A 7,738-nucleotide genomic window follows, 5' to 3' on the forward strand; every position below is an offset into this window, starting at 1 on the left:
GGTTTCTCTCCGATTCATGAAAATGATGGTGAGGAAACACTTTCACTAAGTAGATTTTAGCTAGATAGCAATTGTGATATTTGCATTCTCAAGGTCGTTAGTGGAGCATGTGTGGTTAACTGGCACACTAACATGGACTTGTGAGAAGTGGTAAAGGTCTAAACAATCGAGACTATGATTACGACATCCCTTTTCATAGTTCTTAAAATTGTTTAGACACACAAGTGTGCTATCTAATGCAAGGTGTATGATTTTGATAAAGTTTTATCAAAGCAATCTAGTATCAGAAATCTGAACTTTGGTACGAAAGTCAATAAAGCATTGTTTTTCCTAGAAGTTCAGCTGATTTCTGAGTACATATCAAAGCTAGTGGGAGTATAAGTGTTATGCTAATAATCATCATGTTAGTGGGAGCATGATAATTATGATAAACGTTGCGAGTTAGCAATGTTAATTATAGAAAACAAAAGGTCTCAATTGGGAAAAAGTTGTTTTTCTATAATTAAGGGAGAGGAAATTATACTTCATCTCAAATCTAAAAGCTTAGATTGAGGTTTTAGTCGTATTTAGTCAAGGATATTTATATGAATTTCATGTTGGAATGGCTCGACATAAGGAAATTCTATATATGGGTCTATTATTTGCGTTCTAAAGTTTGATTATGATCACGACATCCCTTTTCATAATCTAAATTATGAGAACTTGGCAAATTGAAATGGAAATATTATAACAAAAGACTGTTTTAGTCTTTATGTGAGACATCATGAATCGTGTCCCATATGCTTCAGACATAGGATCGCTTACATGTGTTATATTCATCCTTTCTAAAATTTTCCAAATGCTTGGGGCATTAAGAAGGGAAAAGGTCTAGAATTGGATATGACTAAAGTGATTAAGCAATTGTTGAGGACAATCTAAGGTTTACCAAAGATTGGTTGCTCAAGGACAGTTGGAAGTATAGTGTTAATTCTGGAAGGACCATATTGACATATTCTGAAAAGAGGCAACTCTTGTTCAGAAGTGATAGTCAAAATGGAATATGGAAATGTTTCAAAGTTAGAAATTATTCAATCTATGTAGGATTAAAAGAAAGTTAATGCAAGAAGGATGTTTCCAAGGAGTTGATCTCCTTTGGAATGATCTGTAATGTTTGTTGTCAAGTCTTTCTGACTTTGTGCATTATCATTACAAGAGGATCAATACATATAAGTTTAGAATCTAACAGATTTCAGTAAATGGCATGAATTTGGAATTCTTGCATTTGCAGTAAGGATTTGGGACTATGAAATGAGAATCATTAGAGTTATGTTCAATTGATCTATTTCACAAAGTAAAGATCATAGACAAACATAGTATGCATACTTGGTGTGTGGCATGACTAGTATTTAGAAACATAGTGTATATGCTTGGAGCATGGGACAACTATTGTTTTATTCAAGAATAAAGTTGATAGTTGAAACAGTATGCAATGAATAATGTGTAATCATATGGTGATAAATAAAATGTGTTTTATTTATATTCATAAGTTCTGAGACCATATTGGATTCGATTATTATTGTGTTTCACTTTGCATGTTTTGACTTCCAGAATAACTAGGTCATTGTTCTGAATGACTAAGTTATTCAAACTATCCATAGTCAGTCATATGTTGGAAGTAGATATGAATCGAGACTATCATGGGTTGGGCTTGTAGAGGTCTAAGATGTTGGACAAGGCGGTGCTACAGGACTCATGAGTGCTCATAAGTTCTGAGTATTGGATTCAACCCGCGCTCATTGGAATCACTTCATGGATTTTATCACGAGTGATCATGAGACGATAATATCTTATATTCTTCAAACCTAGAGATATGAGTTGTTACTATGAATTGGTTATACATTGATTGCACGAAAACACATTGGTAACTCGATGTTATAAAACGTGCCTTTGTGTATGATTCAACAAGTAGTAGAACAAGCCATATGAGTCAAAGTTTATCCATTCCTTTTACCTTCAGGATAACAGCGATATCTGTGGGCCCCTCGATGATTTGATGATGACAAATGGAAGTGCTCGGTCGGGCCTGCACTTCCATTTGTCATCATCAAATCATCGAGGGGCCCACAGATATCGCTTTTATCCCGTGGCCAGCACTGATTTGATTTGTTCAATTAGTCAGTCGTCATAAATCGGAAATCGGGAAACAACAAATGGACAGAGAGAATGATTATAATCCATGTCTCAATCCATATGATATCCAGAATGGAAGAATATATGATCCTTTATGTAATGGACAAGTCATTGACAAAGGTTAGTGCTCATCGACAAGGTCAGAGTTCGACTGAAGCTTTTGAGAGCTACGATTGCCAGTCGGTTCTTGAAGTCATACTTGCAATAATAGTTTTAGACTTATCCAAGTGGGAGACTGTTGAATTAATGTCTAAGTCCATAACTATAATTGGTAAGACTTGACCCGACCCGACATGGTCCATTTGGGTTGCATGGCATCATGCATTTGGATAGACTATAATGAGAGAAATAACACTTAACGTTTATTATTATATTATAAGTTCTAATATATTAATAAGGTTATTTAAGTAGTATTGATCAATAATTAATTTGGATTAATTAATTGATCAAAAGGAGACTAATTAAATATATGGGTTGATTGTGTAAATCATCCATGCTTATATAATGGGCTAATGATCCATGGATTGTCAAGTTGGGCTAAAACCCATAAGATGCTCCATGGATGATCCATGATGTATTTGTACCCATGGATCATGGAAATGAAAGGCCATGACAATTTGGGTTTACATAGTGTAACCCTAACTATATAATGATCTTATTCTTGGAGAAAATCGGCCACTATGTGTGATAGAAAGGGCTAGCCGATTTTCATGAAGTGTTGATTTCTCTCTAATCGATTCCAAGTGTATTTGGTGTTATGTGAACCATTTGAGGTGTCACACTTGGGGCACTAGGCACTCAAGCTTCATGAAGACATTCTACATCAATGAGGTATGTAATTCTAACTTGATATATTCATATGAATCTATGTTATTATGCTAGTTAGGATGAATACCTTCGAAAGTTCATATTTGCATGTATAATAGAGAAAACATAGATCCAAGGTATTTTGGGTTGCATGTACACTTAGGAGTTTTAGAATGCTCAAAACCCAACATCTAAGATATATCATCATTTCTCTTCTTCAAAGTTTGTGAGAATTGGATTCACCTTGAAAGATCTCAATGCTCTTTGTGTTGAGAAAAAGAGTGGCATCATCTCATTTTCTTTTTGTGAATGATCTCTTTCTTCTCCACTCACTGTTATGGATGCCAGAAGCAACCATCAATACAGTTAATCTTGTTTTCATCTTCTGACTTCTAATTCGATAAAACATCAAATTCCCTCATGTTGATCTTGAGGACACGATGGTTTCATGGATTTGAGTTAATTAACACCTTGGTTATAAAGACTGTTTTTTGCTCCTATCTTTCTCATGGATATGAAGCTTGGAATTTATGATGAATGGCTTCATCACTCGTGGTTTATTGTGAGTTGTATTGTATATTGATGTGTTTACCTTTGCTTTTTCTCTCTTTTACAACCAAGATTCAAGTGGTAGATATCTCGGATAATGGAAGTGCATTTATAACCATTCAATTCTAAAGATTTGATGGAATGAGTTGATCACCTTTCTAAAAAAAGCTACACATATTTTGTTATTTAGAATACTTTCTTGTTTGATTTTGTTTGTACTTGTATATTATTTTTAAGGGAATATGATGGAGGCTTTTTTAAGCCTAGTATGAAACTTTTGAAACATCGTCATCCCTAGAAGCATGTTGTTGTATGTGACAAAATATCTCTAAGTTTCTCATCAGAGAGACTATCAGCTAAGAACATTGAGCCACCCTTCATGCTGATTGTTTAGCATTGTCAACAATTCCTAAGTGAGATTGTCTTGTCTACCTGACCTTATCCCTGGAAGCCTGCTTGTCGTATGCATCATGTCTCATGTTCTGCTCAAACATTGAGCATAACCCAATGGCTTACATTGATTGTAAAGTCATCAGTGTAAAAGTTACTTGTCTGGTCCTTTAATGACAAAGGGTTGTTCATGCCCTTGACCACCTACTCTGAGGTATGATATGGTACCATTATAATTTAATGGTGAATCTTTGATTCTAGACTACAACTTACTCTATGATACAGAAGTTTAAACCACTTCTTGTTGATGAGTTAAAAAATTTTATGATTCACATTGATTTCACCTCAACGTGAATAAAACAATCCATTATTTCCTTTATGTTCTTAATAGAATTTGACAATTCACTGTGTTATAGCACACACTGATAAAAGTTTGAAACTCTATATCGATGGTTAGTCTATGTACCGTAGACTATCACAAGCACCAACATATTTTTGCCCTTTATATTCTTCTTTAAAGCTTAATGATTCAGCATAATGTACCATACGCTGGTGAGAGCTTCACAAATCTATGTCGATGGTTAAGCTACAACACCACATCTTATCACACGCATCATATCACTTTTACCCTTTTTCTTATAATAAAAGTGATTAATGAGTCAGCATATGAAACAACACGTTGATGAGATCTAGCAATACTATATTGGTGAATGGTAGTTTAAGCCCACACTATCAGGAGACATCACAATCTTACTAGATTGCAAGCTGCAAATCTGATTCTATGGTTTCCTCATCCAGTTCTATTTTACTACTTATGTCAAAACGGGAGAGAATTTGCTAAAGCTGAAGAAAGCACAATATAAGGGGGGTCAAGTTGAAGAAACTACTAGATCTACAAATGTTATCAATCAAAGGGGGAGTCAAGCGGATTAACACAGGGAAATTAAAACTCTCAGCTCTTCATGTGGACATCTATCCACTGACATCTCGCACATACTGCTTCAACTGCTTGAAATTCATTCACCTTCTCATATGGAGCACTTGTTAAAAGCTGAAGAACTTAAAATTTCTACAACATTCAATCATATTATCAGGAGGTGCATACGATGAGCTTGAGATAAAGAATTCACTAAAGATTAGGTTTGACATCATCAGTTAGGGGGAGATTGTAAGGTCACACCTTATGATCTGATAAGTCAAACACTCTACATTATCTGTCAGCGTCAGCGTCTTCTCAACTACCAACGCCAATGTATCAAGCTTATTAGCGTCAGTGCATAGTATAGTTATTCTATGTAATATTTTGTATATTAGGTAATGATATAGATAAGTATAAAATAGATAGCAGATCCGATATTATTTATGCAGATCGGTTCTTAGTATAGATAAGATACAATCCCTTAAATCATGAGATACACATGTATAGATTAATATATAATCTACATTCGGGTAAACCCTAATATAGAGAGTTCAACTTTGTGTCAATCGTCTTTGTGACAACCCGTCTTCTAGGTGAAAACAAACCCCTTTCTTGGTGAAGACAAAAACCCATTGGGGAACTCTCTGTGTTATTTTCTTTTTGTTCTTTATTTTTCATATATTAGTTTACTTTCGTTCTTTATACTTGAAGTGTATCTGATCGATACAAACCTTCAATAAGAGATAAAGGCAAGAGCTTTAGGACTTACAAAGGTCCAAAAGCACTGCAAGATGATGAGGAATGTGCTTTTTTGCTAAAAGGATGCACCCACGAAGCCTTCTTATTCTTTAAGGAAACAAAATTCAATAAATAAGCTCTTCAAGGTCCCAAGGGAAGCTATCTTCGATTAGGGCAGGAGGAAGGTGATATAGGTTGAGGGTGTGTAAAACTTAGCCCCTCACTTGTTTTAAATGTGGCACAAAATACAGGATTAGGGAAAATCCATTCTCACGTCGTGACAACTTATGTGTCACGTCATGAGCCACAAAGACGGACACTTAGTCTGGTGTCACATCGTGAGGCTTCATCCCTCATGCGGTGACCAATCATATACTTGGGAAATTTCATGCATTAACCAAATCAAACTTTTTGAAGATAACTACAACAGATGTTACAATTTTCATTACACTTCTCATTCTTGGAGTTGACCTCACCCATATCCTTATAACCGGTTAACCTTTTTGAAGTTTCTATCTATTTCTCATGATCCTAAGGCTGCGAGGAGTGGCCTCGCTAAACATGCTAGCCAGGCTCGCTAAAGGAGAAGGAACACCGCCCCCTAGCGCTTGCTATTGAGCTCACTAACTCTGCCTCGCTACTAGTATAGAGAGAGGAGAGAGACAAAAAAATCTTGTGTTGTGATTGGTTGATTCTTTTTTTAATTCCCTCCCAAAAAAAATTAAACCTATTAAATTGAGACACTACCACTCCGTACCTTTTATGTGTTATACATGCTAAGCTTACGTGGCTTCAAAAAAAACATAAAATATCCTACGTGGCAAAGTGTTGGGAGTGCTACCATTCTCTCTAGCCTAAGAAGTTTCATTATTTGTTTAGAAAAAGAATTTGTAAGTTCACAACTCGGACGATGATGCATAAGTTTTATATATTTACAATGAGTAAAACATAATTTAATTATAAGTAAAAAATTATTTGTTGCTTGTAAAATTGAATATGTAAAAAAAAATTATATGTTTTAAAAAAGTTATATACGAAATAAATATTTAAAGAAAAGTTAGAAAAAATTTTGCAAGGAAAATATAATTTATAAAAATAAATAAAAAAATAATACAGATAAAAACGAGTATATAGAAACACAATAAATAAAAAATCAAGTTTTTAAATGTATATAAAAACAAGTTATAAAAAAATTAGAAGACTTTAAATTCGTAAAAGACCGAAAATATATATTAAAGATTTGGGCTAAAATTAGTTATCATTATGATATCATAACTAACTAGAGGGGAATTACCTGTGCCTTTGGCGTTGTGTTTGTTTTTTTTCCTTATTTTAAGCTGTAGTAAATGGTAGAACATAGTATTATATTAATGAAAACATATTACATATACAGAAGAGGTCTTGATACGACTTACATAGAAATAAGCAAATCGCATGTTTCAATTTGTGGGAAGTGGTTGAGAGTTTTATATTTCATAAGATTATTCCAAACAGTAGCAACAAGTTTTGTAGGGATTAGATCACAAAATGTTGTCATTGTTGTGGGGTCAAGTGATTTGGCAGCTCTGTAACGCACAAATGGGAACTCTTAAACAAATATGAGTAAATTGTAAGAAAAAGCAACATACTCATGTTACAAATATAGACAATGTACTTTAATTTTTTACTCATAGTTACATTTATTCACCCATAATAACAACATGCTCACATTTTTCAACAATAATAGTAATATGTAACTCACAATAACAATGTACTGGCATTTTCTTTAACATATAATACAAAATATAAGCCCATTGCTATTATGGGTTAAACTAAGCTGTTATATAAAAATAAATATAAATACATTGATATTTTTACCTTTATTACACATTCATCTCCTTTTCGGGAAAATTCTTCATCCCCATAAAGTTCTTCCAACGCGCTCCCATGATACTATCAGTTGTTGATTTTATGAAAAAAATAAAATAATTTACTTTTCCTTTGTTGGTTGGATGTAGTATACTGCATCCATGGAGGGGACTAGTTGTCTTCTCTTGTGAATTTGTTCCACCATTGTAAGAAAAATAAACATATTATTCACCTCTATAAAATACAAATATGTCAAGTGACTTCAGAAGATATATTCCAATGTCATTCTTAACTCAAAATTACCAATATGAGTAAAAC

The sequence above is a fragment of the Lactuca sativa genome, chromosome 8 (genome assembly GCF_002870075.4).
Source record: "Lactuca sativa cultivar Salinas chromosome 8, Lsat_Salinas_v11, whole genome shotgun sequence".
Classification (NCBI taxonomy): domain Eukaryota; kingdom Viridiplantae; phylum Streptophyta; class Magnoliopsida; order Asterales; family Asteraceae; genus Lactuca; species Lactuca sativa.